Here is a 22,322-nt window from a genome sequence, read left to right on the forward strand (position 1 = left end):
AGTGAGAATCCTGCCTTGGTAGTCAGGACCGGGGCTGCTCTCTCCATGCGATGCCGGATGCCGGACCTGGTGAGGTGATGTCCGATCGTGGCTGCTTTCTCGCGAACCACCACAGCATCCTGTTAGAGGCAAAAGGGAGAGAGAGAGAGAAAGGGAGGAAAAATTTCAGCGATGGAGGTCCTTAGTTGGTTTAGGACAGTCTTTTTGGTTCGCTGAGGTTGGTATGCCACATGCTTTGATGTCCCATGCATGGCTTTTTGGCACATGTGGCGTCATTGTTACGCCTGGCCCCCCTTTGTGCTTTGTGGCTTTACGAGCCGTGGCGCTGTGATGGCAACAGGTGCACAATGCGTATTGAAGTCTTGTGAACGCAACATGTGCGTGGTGGCAGACAGCTGTCTGAGGCACTGGTCGTCAGTGAGCTCAGATGGCCTGCGAGGGTGGTGGAGGGGTAAGTGGTGGCATAGGAAAAGTCTGTTCATCAGAGGCCCGCATGACTTTCTTTGTACACAGCGGAGGTAGCGTTTAGCGGCTCTGAGGCGTGCAGTGTAGTTGGTAAAGTTCGTTCGCGCTGTGTGGTCACTGCAATCGTGATGGTGGTATGTATGTGGCGCAGACATTGGTCTGGTTACTCAACTGCAGGTCAGTCAGGACCTTGAAGCAGTAGGTGTCAGTGTTCGTTTTCTGTGTCTGTGTCAGACGTGGCTGCACTGTCTTCATCTGTGATGTAAGAAGAGTCGGGCTCACCAGTGTTCTGGGGAGAGTGGTTACAGGTTCGACGGTCTGGGCTAGGAGTTCTGGACGGCGGGTGATGCTGGTTCCAGAATCTTTCTGAGCGGTCGGTCCGACGCTTTGGACGGGCACCGTCACAGTCGTGCCGCCACCTGCTGTCTGGTTCTGAGCGGTGCTCAGAGACGGAGTGAATTGTGTGTGTCTTTACCGTCTTTTCATCCATGGCCCTTTGCTTGGTGTAAGCCTTGTGGGCTAAGTCTCTGAGTTCTCGAGTAGACATGGTTCGTGGGCAGACGAGCACACCGAGATGTTTACTCACGGTGCTATGCAGGTTCCGCAGAAACAAAGTTCTAAAGGTTATATCTTCTTCCATATCTGGTGTGTTGGTTGCTCCGAAGAACGTTTGTCGGAGTCGGTCATAATAGGAGTGTGGGTGTTCAAGTCGGGCCTGTTTCACGTCGAGGGCCGTTATAAACCCTTGGTCTGATTCTGGGTCAGAGAATTCGCGGATCAACGCTTGTCGCAGTTGCTTGTAATCTGCTTTGACAGGCTGTGGTTGGCGATCCAGAAAACTACGCACCTCTCTGCTTGAGGTGATTCTTACCAGGTACAATTTGTCCCAAGCTGTTGCGTTGGCGACAGTTTGCAGGTGAAAGTCAATGTCTTGAAGGTATGCGTGAACACTGTGGTCTCCGGCAAACGTAGGAATGTTTCTGGCCATCTTGTCGAGGTTTGTTGGACGAGAGCTGTTGCTGGGGGCCCAATCCGTCTGGAGAGGATTCTGACCCTTTACAGCTCTTGGTGTTTGGCTGACAGGCGTGGTGTTGTGCAGTGGGCTTTCGCCCCCCTTTTCAGCTCTGGGTGTGTGGCTGAAAGGCGCAGACTCGCTGGAAGGGGGAAATGGTGTGAGATGTTCTTCCCCTTCCCGGTCGCGGTTGAAACTGTAAGCATGTCTCAGTTCTCTGCGAACCATGTCTAGTTCGTCTTCGAGATCGTGTCTCTGCTGAATGAGCTGATGGATTTTAGTCTCTGCTCTCTCAAGGAGAGCTTCAGCCCGTTGGAGCCTTTCGTTGAGTTCCTTCCGGGTGTTTTCCTCCGACTGCTGTCTTTGATCTGTGTGCAGACGAAGATCGTCCAGGGCTTTTTGAAGTCTTTCAACTTCCTGTTGTAGCGTTGTGTCCGTCTCGTCCTCTTCCTCGGTCAGGAAGATTAGCTGGTCTAGCCGACTCTGTGTGTGGGCTCGGTCCTTCCGGGCTTCTGTGGCCTGGAGCTGTAGTGCGGCTGCCTTCTGTTCCATGTCGAGGCTGAGCCTTTCGCTGGCCCGGGCCTTGGTGACGAGGTTGAGTGCGAGTTTTCCGAAGATTTTGGCCAGCTGCTCGTGGTCGTACTTCTGGGTTGGATCGCAGGTCTCAAACTGGTCCAGGTACTGTGGGTCAGCGGCATCCTGGGGTAGGATGGTTGCTGTCATTTCTCGCAACCGTGTCTCGAGGGCGTGCCAGCGGACTGCAGGACTGGGTGAGCTCGACATCTCTGCTTACTGTGGTGAGAGAAGCACAGCACACACAAAAAGAGACAAAATGCAAGTTTGTTTTAGGGTTAATGAGCTATACTCATACGGGCTATGCCGTTTATGAGAATTTCGGGGCTAACTGATGCCGACAGTTAGCAGAGCCAATTTCGTGGGTATGGATGAAACCCACAATAGAAATTTGGACAGGCGGTAGCCTGGGGGTCGTTTTAGCGACGCCCGCTTTGATCGTCACTCTATTATTCAGCTTTTCCTGGGGTCTCTCTTAGGTTCTGTGTCTAAGTGAAATGAAAGAAACAAATCACAACAGAGTGGAGAAAGAGACAAGGTTGAAGGTAGGGAAGATCAGAGGGAAACACAACACAAGGAAGTGAATTGGTCTGCAATGAAATGTCACAAACAATAACACGGGGAGCGTTATTTAAGGAAAATAAATCAAATAAGATAAAATAAAATAAAATAAAGAGGCCTAAGCCTTATTAACACTGCGAGAGTTCCTGATCGGGCCAGGAGATGCGTGGGTTATCGGGACAGGACCTCGAAAGAAGGTGTGTCTTAGAGAGAGAAAGGTGAGTCCAAGCACTTAAAATACACCCGAAGGAATAGCTAGTATTCTGTGGTTCCTAATAAGTGGATGGGTTCTATCAAATTTTAGTTTACCTGGGGTGAATAGAGGTCATCCAGGTGGAAACCAGCGGGCGCGGTCAGACTCTCCGACGGTCCCAACACCAGACAGAGCGCAGTGTCAGTAACGCCGGACAGATGATCCCCGCCCACCGGAAACCACCAGGGATGACTTTTGGATTACCACAGTGCACTGACTGAGTCCTGCCAATAGATACACAATAAGGGATTAAAATGTTAGACTTAAAGTAAATTAAGGCTTTCTGGTTTCATCAAATTGAGTAAATAGGTATGCAGGAGTCAGAGGCAAAGGCTTTACTAAAATAATGATACAACAAAAGGAAATTACGATAATTGGTTGTAATTATCAGAATAACCTACCCCCCCTTTGAAAAGGCTGGGGAAAGAGAAAAAAAAAAATTATCAATGAAATAAAATTCAAATAAACAACACAGGCTTGGGACGCAGGCAGAGGGATAGGCCCTGCAGTGGGTTTGTGCCACAAGGGAAAGGGGCGTATTCCTTCTCCGTGGTCCACCTGGTTGTTAGTGAACACAATTTAAATTAAAATTCAAACTAGTTTAAATTAAAATTCAAATAAGCATGCAAGGAGAGGTCCAAAATAATAATAATAAGGAAGGAAAGAAAATCAGAATGATAACAGTGATGTATCAATGCTAAAAATAATCAAAACTGAAATTCAGAATGACTTCCTATAATCCTTACAATAACACTGAGGTTATTAGTATTGATTATAAAAATAATCAAACGAAAAGGGTGGCAATGAGACACTTCAATTGCAGGCTGGGGGTTAAACAGATATTGATAAGTCGACCCAAGATCGCCACACGGTGGCGTGCTTCTTCCTAGGTGGACCTTATCAATGAACTGAGTGAATCAAATCTAAGTTTTTAATTCGAAAAGTTTTCCCTTTTTTTTTTCGAACTTAACTTAAAGTGTGACAGTCAAAAACAGAAAAAGGAATTGTCTAACTCCAAATAATATCAGCATAAGCTAAGCTTGAATGCAGTTAAGTATTTGAGAGAGAAAATGAATGCAGAGAGAAAAAGAAATTGAAAGCAGGTATTATCTTAGAACGCCACGAGATGGCGTAGTTGCGCTCGCGCAGGCTGACGTCAGTGGGAGGCGACGCTCACGCAGGATGACGTCGGTGGGGGGCGCGTAATTTGAGCCCTGCCACACCTCTAGAGGCTGCCCTCTAGTGTCGGTGACGTGATTCAGCAGTTAAGACAGCAGATTTTTTTATCTGTGGAATCACGTGGTGTTTTGCGCTTCTGTTGCATGCGGAAAACTGACGCGAGTTTCACAACATGTGACTAACAGGAATTACACATTATACATTACACATTGAGACGGTTTTAGAATAAGAACAGGGATTATCATCTTTTCTTAATTCATAAAACTGGTCTCCAATTACACATTATATATTATACACATGAGACGGTTTAAAGAAGGAGAACAGGGATTATCATCCGTTTTCTTAATTCATAAAACTGGTCTCCAATTACACATTACATATAAAACGGTTTACATAAAAACAGGTATTAAAACTTCGTGTTTTAATCACTAGAAACTGTGAGCAAACAGGCATTGAACATCTATTTACTTAAGCTGTGAGCACAACAGGCATCAGAACAGCTGTGAGCAGGACTTATCATCTGCTCATCTCCCATAAGCATTAATCAAAATAGCACTTTTATGATTTTTGCGTAGGTTTACGAAATTGGATCGCGAGGCCAATTTCTGACCAGGAGCTTATCGTTAACGTATTGTATATCATAAGGCCTATTACGACTGAAAACTATCAGATTTACGTCTTCGTCCTAAAAGAGATCCTTCGTCTTCATTTAGTCGGTTTAAATCATGTTACATGTATCAACTGCAAAGAGTTTTGCTTCGTCTTTACAGAGACAGATGTAATGTCATGAACTGCAGTTTTAGCAGAGCTGGGCTGGCTTTTGTGCCTGCCATCAGCTGGGTGAGTTCGCCTTAGCGACTTATCTCACAATTCAAAACGCGCGTATAGCCTACAATTATTAATACCAATAATACACATTCAACTGAAACTGAATTTGCCCACAAAAATGAAGTTTGAAACTGCTCGAAATGTCTCCACCATTAAACTGTAACGTAAATGCCTCTGGGTTAATGCGAATTAGCTCAAGAATATAGGGAATTTTGGCAATATTAATATTTATAACGCATGGTCATAATTCATAAATCGCATATGCATTTACTTTATCAATTATAGGAAATGCCTCGTTCTGTACTGTCTGATCATTACAGTTAAGAAGAAGTATTCCTGTTTACAAAACTCCAAGAAAGTTTGTCTTCTGGCCACGAAGACAAAACCTCTTTGGGTTTATAAATTAAAACTACTCAAAGTAGTTTTATAATATAGAGCCTGTAGCTTTATAGATCTTTTGTTTCATTGACTTTATAAAAAGTGGGTTTTCAAACACAGAGACAGTTAAAAGTATAAATGGGTTTATTAATAAAATGGCACACGCTAGAGATTATAAGCTACAAATATAAACGTACGTAAAATGCAAACGATAAAACAGACAAACATTTAACCGAACAAAAACATAAAACATAGCATGACGTGATCGGAATGAATGACATGAAAGAAAGAAAGAAATAGAGGGAAGATAGAGGGTAACTTAAATCACAGACCTAAGACCTAGACACCTGGAACAGCTTTTATAGGAATCAATATACTTGCGAGATGTGGTACTCTTTCAGTGTGATGCTGAAAAGGGGACGCGCGTGCGCGTGTCCGGCTGGTTTGCGTCTAGCTTCTTCTTCTGGGTCGTTTCGAAAAACGATGTAAAGGCTCACTTGAATTTAACGTTACCGGAAAAGTTCAGATTCGTCTCCCGGGATGGGAGAGGCTGGAAATCTTAGTTGCAAAGACCGGCTGTTACGACTCGAACATGGGTTCGTTCGATGGAGAAGGCCAGGGCCTCCTTCAGATGTTCCTTGGAGAAGCGCTGCACCGGGGAGAAGAAGGTCCGAAGAGAGGAAGTTGAGTTGGAAGCGATAAGAGCGGAGGAAGAGAAGAGATGAGGGGGCTTCTGCCGTTTTATCAGACATCTGTTTACGCCCCCTTCCCGAGGCTCAGCGAATCAGATTGTCTTTTTATCTGAGGCGGGAAGAATTCTGTGTGTTAATGCAGCCCGACCCCACGTGTGGAATCACGAGGGTGCAAAATATGGTATTATGCTCGGGGAATTAAAAACGCATGGAACAATAACGTTTATCACAGTCCCTTATCAAAAATCTCCTTCGTCTTGCGACGGGGATTAAAACAACACCAAAAACGAATAGTGACAAAGATAGCAACACAGAGATACGTTCATATGCATCATTACACACAAATAAAGTTTGATTAAACACACAATAAAGTTGTCAGTGTTTCCGTTATGGCAAGTGACGACACTTTGAGAAACATAGGAATACGTATCAAACATTTAGTGGCTTGTTATGTGGAAGAATATCTGTTTCCAAAGTTCCAGAGTGTGTGTGTGTGTGTGTGTGTGTGTGTGTGTGTGTTCTGGAATGCCTTTGAGGCTTGGGTCGTAAAGTTTTATGGTCTGAGTTAGGGTTACAACAAGACACGACTGAGGAATTCCCTTCAATGAACATTTAGAATTCAAAACTATACTCTAGCAAACCAAACCTCTATCACACATGCATATAGGAAGGTACACACATTATAAAGGAAAATAACAGATATTTCTCTTATTCTCAGTTATACACAAAAGGGTGTTTGTGTGTGTGTGCGGAATGCCATGAGGCCGTAAAGTTGGGGGATACGAGTCACATGGGCGCTGGTAAATGGGTCCTCGTGGGGCAATTATTAACCAGCAAGGACAAAGACGATGTGTTTTGCCATCACATGATCCACTTAATGTGAAAAGCAGATGCCATTGTTGTTACATAGAATATCACAAAAATATTAACCACTTTTTTTTTAACATCTTCAGTGAAAGTGCACACAGCGAACGTTTCAATGGCAAGAATAAAAACAATCTATGAATGTCCTATTACAGGCGGAAAGGTAGGCTACAAAAAAGATGTGCAATCTAGCAAGTGCACACATGAACTATAAACAGTACTAAAATGGAAGTGGTGCCATAAGATCTCAGTAATTAATCAGACACCACCATCTATTGTGTGTGCATTTGTGTATGAGACGTTTTTTTGTATTTTTTTCTTTTTGTGAGAGAAGAGGCATTGATTTTGCCATTGACTGGCGCTAACGATTTCAGCAGCTTTCAGTCCATAATGGCGGACGCGCCTCCGCAGCGCCATCTACAGACTGTTACCCATAACACAACAGAGTTTCGCCTCTTGGCCTTCTATACTCTTTGTTCCGATCCTACGTTGGCCGCCATAGCTTCTCATTCGAGTTTGAAATTTGAGGGATACGCAGTGAGTAACTGACTGTCTGCAATTTGCAAGTCTCACCACTAGATGCCGCTAAAAATCACACACTGCACCTTTAACCTGAGGATGCTCTTGCTTTCGTTTGTACGTAGAACCGAACCTGTGCTGAGGCAAACGCCTGTGTCTCTTATGTCACGTGATGCTGACATCATCATCATGATTCACTGATCACATCCAGTGTTTAATCTCTAATCAAAATCTGTTTAATTAATACACTTGAATTCTACATTACAACACTGAAACTACAGCAAGAGATCCAGCAGCAATCACTTATTATTCAGATATTTTTAATAGAAGCTTTTCCGCCATATAAGTACAAACTTTTTATCTCAGAAATCGGAATTTTTTTTTTTTTTTTTTTTTTGCAAGCTTCCATAAGTTTCATACACTCATTACACACACACACCAGCTGATGCTTCACACACTCATTACACCAATGAGAAACACTCAATACTTTCACTCATTTGTACCTTACTGTCTAAACACACTTTAAAACACCAGGCATCATGTTTGGGTCATTCATTCTTCAATTGGGGTGGCAAATGAGAGGCAGAAATTGTAAAAATGCTTGTTTGTTTTCTTTTAATAAAATTTATTGCTATGCATTTAAAAGTAGTTTAATATTCTATATCCATTAAAAATGAAGATTAATAACATTTAGATTTTTAAATAATTTGAATCAAAAACGCCTCGGTTACGACTGTAACCTCGGTTCCCTGAAGAGGGAACGAGCGTTGCGTCGAATTGACGCTATGGGGAACGCTTTGCGTGATGATGTCTTGAAGCACATGTAAAATCAGTCCAATGGTGTGGCGGAACGTCAGAGGCGGGTGACGTCACGTACCAGGAAGCTATAAAAGCCGGCCCGAAACAGAAAACGAAAGCTTCGTAGAGTCTGAAGTCGTGCTGACAGGCATGAAGGAGATATGGCAAGGTGACGCAACGCTCGTTCCCTCTTCAGGGAACCGAGGTTACAGTCGTAACCAAGGCGTTCCCTTTCAAGGGAACTCGCGTTGCGTCGAATTGACGCTATGGGGAACGTCTATACCAACGCCACCATAGCTACAAATGTCTGTGTGAAATCAATTGCGCAGCACTAGGAAGACAATAACGAGTAGAACCTGACGAAGGTGTGCGGTGAGGACCAGCCTGCCGCATCACAAACGTCCTGTAAAGATACTCCTGATATAAGGGCCTTAGAGGCCGCCATACTCCTAGTAGAGTGCGACCGGACAGCCAAAGGGGAAGGCTGTCCAGCCGCCTCATAAGCAAGTGAGATAGCCTCAACCACCCACTTGCTCATCCTTTGCTTAGACACTGGACCTCCTTTGTTAGGGGGCCCAAAGCGAACAAACAATTGATCACTCTTACGCCACAGGGCAGCTCTGTGGACATATGCGTCTAACGCCCGAACAGGGCAAAGCAAATTATTCGCCTCCTGGTCCGATTTCGAAAGGGAGGAGGACCTCCAAGTGCCACGAGGGAAACGAGATACCAAAGGGTCTTTCCCCACAGACATTCCACCCAAAGGAATGTGGTAAGCCCTATGGCCGCCACATAAACCTTTAACCCTCTGGGGACCAAAAACGCGCCCGCGCGTTTTGCTCGTTTTTTTTTTTAGCAATGAAAAATAAACACAAAATGCTCTGTTAATTTTGATCTTTCATTTTCGTGTAATACATCAATCGATCCTGTTCAGTTTCTATTTTTTTTCTGTATACTCACAATACAAATAAAGTGTTTTGCTTTTTGACAAATAAAGAAAAACTAACATGATGCTATTTCTGCCTTCTCTCTGTCAGTAAACTCCCATTTGAAACGCGTTCGAAAATTATCTATAACTCCGCGAAAATTCAGTCAAACAGGCAAACAGACCCACGGGCATAAAGCTTGAGATCGCAGCTTTTAAATGAAGTAATTTATATAAAAAACAAATATTATCAGCTTCTGTAATCTGTATAAAAAGAGAGCGACTCCAGTCGAGCTCATTAGGAGCCATTCAAAAGTAATTTGACCACGCCCCGGAGAGCGCGTGCTATTCAAACGCAAATTCAATTCTGAGAACCATTTCAGTCTGTGAAACTCCCCCACATCAGCTGTAAACAAAGAGGCATAATATAGCCTACCTTATGGAGAAAATTTTCCGTGCTGATATGAGGAGCAGATCCCGCTGAGGAGTGAGGTAGGCTAAGTTATCCTTTTTTCAAGTGTTAATGTGGAATAACGTTATGGAATAACGTTGTAGGCTTATGTAAACAAAAAGATGAATCGCGTTTCTATAATATGAATCGCGTTTCTGTGAGATGATTGAAGGGTACATATTTGTAAAGAGTGTTTAGCCTAAATATGAATCGCGCGTCTGTGTGTGAAAGAATAAACTGCTTTTACAGTTACAGTTACTGCGTTAAGTCAGGCGAAGTATGAAAGACAACATTTTGTTGACTAGATTTGGGTACAGTTTTTACTGTAGAATATACTGTCACATCAAATAAGCTTTTCTGCTCATATATATAAAATACTATTTTGTCAAAAATAAAGTCATAGACTAAGATGTTCCAATGTTGGCTATATTCAAACTAATGAATACATATGATAAAATGTAGGCCTATAATCTTTTTTTTTTTTTTTTTTTACAAAGAAAGAGTACTTTTTTGCAGAAATATTGCTGAAATTGTAATTATTGTTGTAATTGTAACCTTTTTAATAAAATAGCAAAACATATTTACAAGATAGATGTAAGCAAAATCTTAAATGGTCAATATAAGTCTTCTTCAAAATATATATTTTGTCTTTGCATTGTGGCTCAGTCAGTGTCACACCTGAATGAATGGCTAATTATGCAGAGTCATTATGCAGAGTGGGTGGGACTAAGGTGTAAACTACTCCTCCCCCTCGCATATTGGCTTTCCAAGCAAAACCTGTTTTACACCATTTAAATCAATGTATTTTTTTTTGTGAACGATAAAGCAAGACTATTTTCACATAATTTTGAAGCTAGAACTGAAAGGGACAACATCCATTAGTCAAAAGTCTTGTGGGCACATATTTTGTATGAGTTTTGTGGTCTTATTTCAGCAACTTTCATTTTTATTTTTTTAAATAACCACGCATAAACATTATTCTCTTAAAAATACAAACATCTACATACATGTTGCTCGCATATTATGGTAGGCCTGTTTGTGCTATATAGAGTGAATTTACACCTTTGCCATTAACATGTTTATAAATAACTGAAAAAAGCACAAATGTCAGAGCATGTCAGAACATCTCAAGGGCCCCAAAAACAGCTTGGTCCCCAGAGGGTTAAAGTGGACGGGGTTAGACCTGCAGTGAACCGGTCCTGCAGGAACTCCAGAACTGTACCAATTGGGCAGTTGACTGGATCCAACCGACGGTCAGTACACAAAGAAGTGAATACTCTCTACTTCAGGGCATAAAGTTTCCTCGTGGAGGGAGCTCTGGACTGTAGAATGGTCTCAGCAACCTCAGTTGAGAGACCTGACTCTATGAGCTGGGCCCCCTCAGAAGCCAAGCCCACAGGTTCCACAGTTCTGGCGGGGGTGAAATATTGAGCCCCCTGCTTGGGACAGAAGGCCCCTCCTGACAGGAAGCTCCAGAGGAGCTTCCATTCCCCGGGCCTCGGCCCCTGTCTCGACAGAGTGTCTGCTCCTATATTCTGAACCCCGGGGAGGTAGGCTGCCCTGAGTGACAGCAACTTCCCCTGGGACCACAAGAGGATATGGCGTGCCAGATTGGATAATGGGCGCGAGCGCAAACCCCCTTGGTGGTTGATATAGGCGACTACCGACGTGTTGTCCGTATGTACTAACACATGGTGTCCCCTGAGACCTGTGATAAAGCTCCTCAGAGCCCGGAAGACAGCTAACATCTCTAGGCTATAGAATGCCAGGAACGATGATGGTCTTCCCACAGACCTTGAGATGAGCGACCCTCAGGATCGCTCCCCAACCCGTGAGGGAAGCATCCGTCGTTAGCAGTTTGCGACGACAAGGAGCTCCCAGCACTGGGCCCTGGGACAGGAACCAAGGTTTCTTCCACATAACCAAGGCACGTAGGCATCGCCGCATGACCTTGATTGTGCGAAATGGGTTGCCCCTCTGGGAAAACCCTCTGGTCCTGAGCCACCACTGCAGGGGGCTCATGTGCAGTAGTCCAAAAGGTATCCCGTTGGAAGCTGCTGCCATGAGACCCAACAGTCTCTGGAACTGTTTGACAGTGAGTAGCTGGCCTAGCTTTACACTTTTCACAGCTGCAAGGATGGAATCTACACGTGGCGGTGACAGGCGCGCCTGCATCGACACTGAATCCCAAACCACGCCTAAAAAAGTGGTCCTCTGAAGTGGAGAAAGCACACTCTTCTTAGCGTTCAGCCGTAACCCCAGCTCTTTCATGTGGGCGAGAACAACATCTCGATGTTGAACCGCCAACTGATGCGACTGAGCTAAAATCAATCGTCGATGTAGTTCATGATGCGAATACCCAGGAGGCGCCGAGGCGCCAGAGCTGCATCCACGCATTTGGTGAAAGTGCGGGGTGATAAAGCCAGGCCGAATGGAAGAACTCGATATTGGTATGCTTTGCCCCCGAAAGCAAACCTCAGGAACTTCCAATGACAAGGACGGATGGAAATATGGAAATATGCGTCCTTGAGGTCTATCGTGACAAACCAGTCCTCGGACCTGATCTGTGACACGATTTGTCTCAATGTTAACATTTTGAACTTGAGCTGAATGAATGACTCGTTCAGAACTTGAAGATCTAAAATGGGACGCAATCCCCCGTCCTTCTTTGGAACTATGAAGTACCGGCTGTAAAACCCGGTTTCCCTGTCGGAGGGAGGTACATATTCTATGGCCCCTTTCTCTAACAGAGTGTTTACTTCCTGTTCCATAACCAGAACCTGCTCGGGGCCCACCACTGTGGGCAGGACCCCCATAAACCGAGTTGGGCGTTTCTAGAATTGTATCTGAGACCCTTTTGCCACGGTCTGCAGGACCCAACGAGAAACATTTGACAGTAGCTTCCACGCTGTCAAAGATTCTACTAGAGGTACCAGCCTCTCGAGACTGGTTTCTGGATTGTGTTGCTGTTGAGTAGTCGGTTCGTCGCCCTGTAACGGCGCACCGGCAGGGAACGACCGAACAGACTGCTCTAGCACCCTCCTCAGAGGGGGCGGGCATCCCGAGGCCACTACGTTTCCGGGTGGACCTTGAGATATGTGCTCGCCGGAGACCGCTGCGCCCTGTAACACCGGAGGCGGCAGGGTTGGCAGAACGGTCCCCTGAGGGCACCGAAGAGAGACGGGCACCGTGAAAAGAGGTGTTAACCGCTCTGCTTCGGGGGGACTACCCTCATTTGTCCTGAGCCCTCAGACATCAGGACTTTTTCCCAGCAGCCTTCTTGGCGGTAATAACGGTCCGCAGATCCGTTTTACCCCTCGAAGACTGCTGGGTTTGAGAGCGCCCTCCGTGTCCCCGAAATTTTTGTGGGGGAGCACGGGAGGAAACGCTCTGTTTCTGAGTGGCGCGGTGCTCAGCGCTCTTTTTAGAGGAGTGAGGCTGCTCCCGCTCAGCAGCCTCATAGAAAGAACGGCGGGGGAGAAGTTTCTGAAGTGCAGCTGCCTGTTTTGAAGCTTCTTGTGACTTCGCTACAGCACTATTAACTGCGTCTCCAAATAACCCTTGCGTGGATACTGGTGCATCTAAAAGAACATGTTTTTCTTTGTCCTTTATGTCACTTAAGTTGAGCCACAGATGCCTCTCAGTGGCCACCAGGGCTGCCATAGAGCGGCCGATGGATTTAGCCGTCTCCTTGGTGGCCCTGAGAGACAAATCTGTGGCTCTACGCAGTTCAGACACCGTATCAGCACTAATACCCCCGCCATCCTCAGAATCACCCAATAACTCAGCCTGGTAAGCCTGCATTATGGACATTGTATGTAAACACGCTGCAGCTTGACCGGCGGCGGCATAAGCTTTATGAACCAGGGAAGATGTCACTTTTACTGGCTTGGATGGAAGTGCAGGAGCCTTCAGAGAAGATGCCGTTGCTGGAGAGAGATAGCTCGCGAGCGTCTCTTCCACCCTCGGCATCTCCCCATAACCATGCTCTTTATAATTGTGAATGGATGAATAGTGTGATGTTTGTGCAGTATACACTCGATATGACACTGGTTTCCCCCACGATCTCGACACCTCGGTGTGGAGATCGGGGAAAAATGGAAGGCTTCTGCACTGAGGCTGTGCACGAGACAGACAACACCAAATATACAGACAGATTTCACACAGAGCGCAACTGAAGACTCAGAAAGCTTTCGTTTTCTGTTTCGGGCCGGCTTTTATAGCTTCCTGGTACGTGACGTCACCCGCCTCTGACGTTCCGCCACACCATTGGACCGATTTTACATGTGCTTCAAGACGTCATCACGCAAAGCGTTCCCCATAGCGTCAATTCGACGCAACGCGAGTTCCCTTGAAAGGGAACTGGTGAAACAACCACTTGTGTCTATGGTGTTACTAATATTTGAAGTAAAATTTTGGTTCGTTCTAAAATGAGCAGGGATATGCAACTTTTGGTAATAATTAATAAATACATAAATTACTTTAAGGACTCAGTTTCATTGATCATTTAAATTTCATTTTTCAAAAGAAATGTTTAATTTTTCATCTTGGCCCCAAATTTTGCCAAAGTAGAATTGTTTCTTTTGTTTTCTAAATGTGTACATACATACATAAAAAAGGCAGGAACATGGTCTGTGCTACCTTTATAGTCTTTATTCTAAAATATTGAAACCACTTTACAGTCTAAAAACATTAAATTATAAGATTAAATGGCTCTGAAGGAAAGAAATTTCAGATACGTTTTGAAGTAACACCACAGACGTAATATTGCATAATAGGTTTAACAATTAAGTTTGAGCAGAATAAAGAAAATCATCATGAGTAGGATTACAAGAAGTATCTACTCTGATAAAAGAACATTTAGAGAAAAACTGAATTAAAAAAATATAATTAAAACAACCTGCTTCACACTTTCTCAAAAATTGTCTGCACAATAGATTGTGCTGCAATCACAATGTGTGATCTGTTTCAATAGAGAATAAAAAAACATACAAAATATAAAATATATATATATACTGTATATATTCTCCAGTGCTTCCCTGCTGCTCTCTTTCCCCTCTCTGGGAGATCTCCTATTCTCAGTCTTTTTTTGCACTGAATGTTTATTAAATAGGTCTGCTGTTTCTTTTGAAGGAACTCTGCTTTTCAAACTGGGTCTGCATCTCTGCGCTGTCTATAATAATAATAATAATAATAATTAATCATTCATTACATTTATATAGCGCTTTTCTGGGTACTCAAAGCGCTTTACATAGAAGGGGGAATATCCTCAACCACCACCAATGTGCAGCATCCACTTGGATGATGCGACGGCAGCCATATTGCACCAGAACGCCCACCACACACCAGCTTACTGGTGGAGAGGAGACAGTGATGAAGCCAATCAGTATATGAGGATGATTAGGAGGCCAAGATGGACAGGGGCCAATGGGAAAATTTGGCCAGGATGTCGTTTGTAGGGGTGTAACCCCGGCATCCTGGCCAAATTTTCCCATTGCCCCCTGTCCATCATTTTTGATGTTTTTTAATGACCACAGAGAGTCAAGACCTCGGTTTAACGTCTCATCCGAAGGACGGTGCTCTTTTGGCAGTATAGTGTCCCTGTCACTATACTGGGGCGTTAGGACCCACACAGACCACAGGGTGAGCGCCCCCTGCTGGCCTCACTAACACCTCTTCCAGCAGCAACCTGGTTTTCTAAGGAGGTCTCCCATCCAGGTACTGACCATGCTCAGCCCTGCTTAGCTTCAGTGGGCAACCAGTCTTGGGCTACAGGGTGATATGGCTGCTAGCTAAGGGTCTATAAAGATGCTGATTTTCAGCAGCAGTTAATCTTGCCATACCTGACAAGAGAGATACAATTATATGATTATGGATGTCCTATGTGTTTTATTAAAAATACAACATTTCTGGTTGTATATTGTCTGTGGAGTTACTATAGAGTCTGTGGTGTTACCAAGAAAGACAGTAACACCACAGACAGTAACAACACAGACAAATTAGCCTAAATCCAGACTTTTCTAAAATGGAGGCTGCCATCATGATGATTTAAAGATCAGGGGACATTTTGGAAATATGAATAAGTATGTATCTATCGAAATGTTTATTAAAATATGTAAAATCTGCAAGTTATCAACATAACACCACAGACACTAATAAAGTGCGACACATGAAATTGTCAGGAATTTAGCTAATTTTAAGAAAATTAATAAGAAAGAATATAATTACCATGCACCCCTCAGATTAACCAGCACTTGCAATCACCTTTACATTCAGGAAGTAGTCCAAATAGATTTCTCCTTTTTCTTAAAGGGACGACGTCCATTGATGTAACACCAGAGACATGAATTTGGGGGACACTACTTTTTTCTTAGATATTACAAAATATGTATTTTTTAAAACAATTTAAAACAATTGTACATGTTAAATAAAATCTATATTCACAATATAACCACTTTATTTGTGTTAAAATTTTTATATTGTTGCAATTACATTCCATGATACCTCTCTGAGGTATGGAGGGAACATGCATATTTTGTTATACATGCAATCTCTCAAGCTCAATTAAATCTGTATTTTAAAACAAAAATAGTGCACAAATTGTGTTTATCCTACAGAATACAAAAATGCAAACATTTTAAAATGTATTGGTATTTAAAGTTTATTTCAACTGTTGTAAAATAGAGGGACACCACTTGCCACCACAAATGAAGAATGACCCGTTTGCGGACTTTAGTGTCAACATGAGATTTAGTCAGCCGAAACGGTTTTGAGCTTAACTGATCTAAATCTGTCTCTGGAAAATGCTGATAATGAGGGATTTGGAGTAAATATGAAGAGTTTTTTTTTAATAATGAGGTAAAAATATAAAAGTAGAACCTTGGGGTAAGATGGGCCATAAGAACAGTGGCGTGTTGTCACTAGTGTTATTATTTTTAAATGTAATAACTATTGTAATGAATGAGGTTACTGTTGTTCAATAATTGAATGAATTAAACATACATTTTTAGACATCTTTGTTGTCATTAAAACCTATAGGCTGGTTGAACTTTTCAGTTTGCATTAAAATATGGGCAATTAAAAATTAAAAAATTATCATGCTTGTATTTAAGTCATAGAATTAATTTACCTTTCAGATGAATCTCTATTACTGGGATTCTGCTTTATCTGTCACCAGCTATTCAACTAAATTGTCAATGAATAAAATTTAAAGGTGCAGTGTGTAATATTTAGGAGGATAGTATACATAACTATGTTTTCAGTGGTGTATAAAGACCTTACATAATGAAATGTTGTGTTTTTCTTACCTTAGAATGAGCCATTTCTATTTGCACACACCGCAGTCTCCCTTACAGTGAAGTCTCCCTAAACCAGGGGTTTTCAAAGTGTGGGGCGCGCCTCCCCAGGGGGGCATGGAGACTGGTAAAAATTATAGCCTAATAATTACTTTAAAATAATAAATAAATAGAAAAGTTAAATTGTTATTATTCAGAAAATAAGGCCTCGTTTACACTGCAGGGCCCGTATTCATAAAGAATCTTAATGCAAAGAGTAGCTCCTAGTGACAAAATTCTAAGAAAATTCTTAGAAATGTGGGCGTTTACTCTTAAAATTAAAGAAAAAAGTAATTCAGAAAGCATCTTAACCCTTAAAAGAGGTCTTAAGGTCAAAATTGTTAGGAGCACGGACGAGGACTTTTAGGAGGCTTAAGAGTTTCTTTAGCAGAGGAGAAAATGGCAGAAAGACGAAGAGGGAGAAGAAATGTGTTGCAGACAATGAATAACAGTGAGTTAATAAGACGCTATAGATTAGATCGTGCAGGGATCATGTTTGTGACTGATCTTATTAGAGACGCGCTAACATCTCCGACACAGCACAGAAATGCCATAGCGCCAGAAATGAAAGTAATCACTACATTACGATATTTGGCAACAGTACTGGGAAAATTCCATGTTTGATACATTAAAACCAACATTCAAACCACCACTTAAATAGACATACCAGCGATCAGTGTAATTGGCTTAGAATGATAAAAATTGTTCCACTCTTTCCAATCAAATACCTTATAGGAAATGAACTGCATGGTAAATAAAAAAAAAAGGATTTATATACACATATATAATGTGTGTGTGTGTGTGTGTGTGTGTGTGTGTGTGTGTGTGTGTGTGTGTGTGTGTGAACGGTCAAATAGGAAAAAATTACGCATGTAATTTCAAAGTGAAGGCTTAAAATAGACCCTATACTTAAAATCACTTTTTTTTTTCCTTCTTGGACAACCAACCAATCACAGTCTTCAAAAGATTGTGTCATACATAGCAACGGGGTCAACCCCGCCTCCTTACTAAGATGAAAGTTTTTGTCTTTTCCTTACTCAGAGTTGCTCTCAGATCGGTCCCGAATCGCTTTTAAGCTAAGACTCCTACGTAAAAGTTTTTAAGCTAAATTAAGAGTTTTCTGAGAGGATTCTTAGAATCTTTATGAATACAGGCCCAGATTAGTTGTCTGAGGAATTGCATTAGTTCGGAGGAATTTGTTAATGCAATAGTCATTGCAATAGAAGAGAATGCTTTCTCCCACAGAGTAGCGGCCATGATAAGTGGAGGGAGAAATCTCTGCTGTGGCAGTGAAGTAACACGGTTTAATCGAAAAGGATTAGATGTTGTACTGTTGCTGTCTGTTTTATCAAATTTGTTTTATACGGTAAATGAGCACGCTAGCAGTGTAGGTATGGCGTGATGAAGACATCCTTTTTAGATTCTTATCATGAGGCGAAGTTTGTAGCATGCTTGAATGGCAGATGCAGTCTCTTTAGCCCAAACTGAGCAGTTCATCTTCAGAAATAGGAAGGTGTGGTAGCAGTGACTTACTTGTGCTGTTTTTGTAGAAACACTCCAAAAGGGGAAATCACAAATTATTATTATTAGTTAGAAAAAAAAAAAGAAAAAAAAAGTGAAGAGAGTTTTTTTTTGTGAAACGCACCAGTAGCTGAAAGCAACCCATGCTAAGACCACCAGGGCCTGAGATCTTTGGAGTCAAAAACCTAGCGAGCCATGCTCAGGCTCCTGAAATGAGACAGGCGGGAGGTCCACAGCGGTGGTGTGGGTCGGGTTGGTATGAGGGCGGCTGTAAAGAGGGTGTACGATGGCATATGAGCTGATGTAGGTAGCAGGGGCGTGTCTAGAAGGGGGTCCTGGAATCGCCCCTGGTAGGTAGTGGCTAGTGAAGAGGAGAGCAGAGGCAGAAACCTTTGTGGAGGCAGCCTCACGCTGGGTTTAGCGCTACCGAAAGGAAAGTCGTTGGAGGAAACAAGAGGTGTGCAAAGGAGGAGTCGGAGCAGTTCCTCGTTGCGGAGGCAGCCTCACACTGTCTTTGGGCAAAGCTAAGTAAATCACCAGTGGTTAGGAGCGAAGACTGTTCACTTGGCGGCCATATTCGCAACATCACTGGGCAGCTATTTCGGGCATCCAAGATGAAGTCCTATCTATTTGGATAAGGAAATAAAAAAACTGCTTGACACAAGCATATTTATTATAACAGTTCAATTCAGCAATAAATCTGACGTGAACTGTACCATAAATATAGTTTTTATGTTAAAATAGCGTTTAAAAGGCTTATAATTTGTGCTGGATCCAACGAGCCAATGCACATGTGCAGTTTGTGAATCTCAGTACACTAGCTCTTTGTATAGCAACCGGAGCTTGGCAGATAACTGACATATTAGGAATGGCATGAAAAGTGAACATTTTACTTGAAAATGTGATTTGTAAGAGCTTCATACTCAACCGATAGTTTTGTTTTATTTATATATTTGTGAAGATCTTAACTAGCAGAACAGAACAAGCATATTTGTTTGAATAAGAGATCAAACTACACTGAGTTGTTTTGTAAGAAGAAATGTTTTTACATAGGCAGCTGTAAACAGTAGGCTATATATATACAGTATATCGTCGCTGTCCGATGAAAACCGCGTATGTCCATTTTGCCGATTTTGAGATTTTTCGACGGATAGAATGTCCAGGTTCATTTCCGTATACAGTATGCTTCACATATCTAAATGACCAATGAAAAGTTGTGAAATCATGTCATCTGATTTTCACGTATATCCATTTGGTGTCAAAGCTGTCAATCACGCCGCGTATCTCCCGCCCTGTGGAGGCATCTCGCCGGTCTAAGCGTCTCTGGAAGCTCAGCATTGGATAGCCGAATAACTCTGTGAGGTAAAGTATCAGCAAACGTTTGTTTTTGACAACTGTTCAAGTTTATTATATATTCGCAATATATTCACAACTGTTATTTACCGGTAAATGGTCTAGACGAAGTAATTGCCACTTTTTATTGTGGAGATGTTCACGCACGGGTCTGTTAACTTAAGCAATACTTTTAAGGTAGTCTAATATTTTCCTGACTAATAAATTACTGACACAGTAAAGGGTAGATTTAAATAAAGAATAACGAATTTTAAATAAAGAAAAACTAAATTTAAATAAAGAAAAAAAGAAATGTAAAAAACGAAAAATGAAATTTAAATAAAGAAAAAACGAAATTTAAATAAAGAAAAATGACATTTAAATAAAGAAAAAACGAAAATTAAATAAAGAAAAACCCGAAATTTAAATAAAGAAAAACTAAATTTAAATAAAGAAAAACTAAATTAAGTTAAATTAAAAACGAGATTAATTTAGATTGATAATGGGTAAAAAGGCTATAGCCTACATGTTGGGTCCGTGTACTTTTTCGTTCATTCATTATTCTATTTCGGAATGAAAGATGAAATGTAAAAAAAAGGGAGCAGCTTGTTTTTTTGTTTTAAAGAAAAAAACAGAAATGGCTGTATTTTTTTGTACATAGCATAGCCTACTTTGTTATGATTTTAGTATCATAATGATTAATAAATGCACGCACAATTATCCGTGAACTTGATTTGAAGCCTTTCAACTTGTGTGTGCAAAATGCAGAATTAAATGAATGTGCAGCAATTTGTACAAATAGAGTCTGTAGGTCTACTATACTGTTAAAAGTATGAAAAGTGAACAGCACGAGTAATAGGATGCACAATTTGAGACGGGTCAAACATGATTTTGACCACTTCATTAAGTTTGGTTTTGTAGAAAACCTTTCTTTAAAGTGAATTTCGTTTTGTATAAATTGTATCTTAATTTTAATAAATTTTTCATCAACCAATTGCCTGGAGTGGATTTAATAAATAAGAAGCAAATATATAGCAGACAATATAATCATGGAGGCGCCCGCGCGGTCACTTGCATTGCACGTTAACTGGAGCGCATCTCATCTTAACGAAACTCAGTGTATGCCTCACAGACATGAGAAATACATCAAATACACAAAGCTTGAAAAGTCTTTAAACGAAATAATTCAAAACGAAAAGAAAAAGGCTCTCTGATTATGTATGATTATATGATCATATAGCCTAGCCTATTTTGTGAATTGTTCATTCCCGGTTGGCACACATTTTGCTGCCCTTACAAAAGTGCCGCTCTAGGCAATTGCCTAGTTCGCCTATATGGACGCGCCGGCCCAGCAATGAGTGTTGATTCATTGTCCCTTCATAGTTTGCAAGAGACATTTAATAAACTGAGACGTGGGCTATTTAATAAACTGAGCGTAGCCTATTCATCTGTCAATATGAAACGCGACTTGGCCATTCTAATTAATGATCGGAAGAACGCGTATCGACCGTTACTGTAAAATATGCACGTATGTCCATTTAAACTCGATTTTGGTCAAATGTGGATTATATCATTACACTGGCAAGAATATGGTTACATTTAAAGATGCCGTACCAAGTATGACAATGCTACGTTCAACTGCTTTTGAAATTACGGTGTTTTTTTCACTTCCTGAAAAGTAACCGTTTTGGACATACGTGAGTTTCATCGAGCAGCGACGATATACAGGAAAGTTGTCGCTGAGAAGACGCAGGAAAGACAGATCCGGCTTTATAAACACCAGCAGTGGCAACGAGAAACAGCTCTGGGGTTTCGTTTGAGACATGTACAGTGTTTCGCTTCCAGCTGAATTCAGAGGATCAAAAACTTACATTAAAAAAAAAACTTACATTAAAACTTACAAACTTACAAAAAACTAAAATATGACTGATCCAAACTACATTAAAAGCAGAACAATCTGTTGAAAATCAAAACATGAAAGTAAAACATTAATACTATACACTAATTTATATAAATGTGTAAAAGTAAAACCCTTTTTAAAACATTGCTTTAAATTTTTTAAGTAACTCTAACTGTGAGTTCCCCAAAAAGCTGTTTTTTTGTGATCAAAATCGTTGTACAGACAGAAAGAGGAACAATCTGACAGACGGAAAGTAACAATATTTCGATACGCCAGTCACTCGACTCTTTTGTTCAGTGCTCGACTCTTTGTTATCATCAATAACACAGAAGTAAAGGCGCATCATCAGGCCTATTTCTGCAATGCTCAGTTTGCACATGCTGACTTAGTTTCATTCCTTCTTTTTACACAAGTGCTGAATGACAATAATGTAAACACACACACACACACACACACACACACACACCGCCCCGATCTGCAGGCAGGTGTACGAGCGGAAGAGCAAACGTCATCACTGAGATTTTGAATGAAGATTTGGCGCCATCTGCTGGACACTCAGCGCACTTTCTCCCTCACTAATTTTAACCATAGACAGTATATAAACTGGACACAGCGACCCCATTGGATTCAACGGAGACAAGTGAAGGTCAGTTAGAAGCTCTCACTCCCTGATGGCTGAGCGTACAGCGCAGACTCACACTGAGCTTGATGACGTAGATAGATGTGACGTGAGCAAC

Source organism: Leuciscus leuciscus, assembly GCF_965113295.1.
Source record: "Leuciscus leuciscus genome assembly, chromosome: 1".
NCBI classification, from domain to species: Eukaryota; Metazoa; Chordata; class Actinopteri; order Cypriniformes; family Leuciscidae; genus Leuciscus; species Leuciscus leuciscus.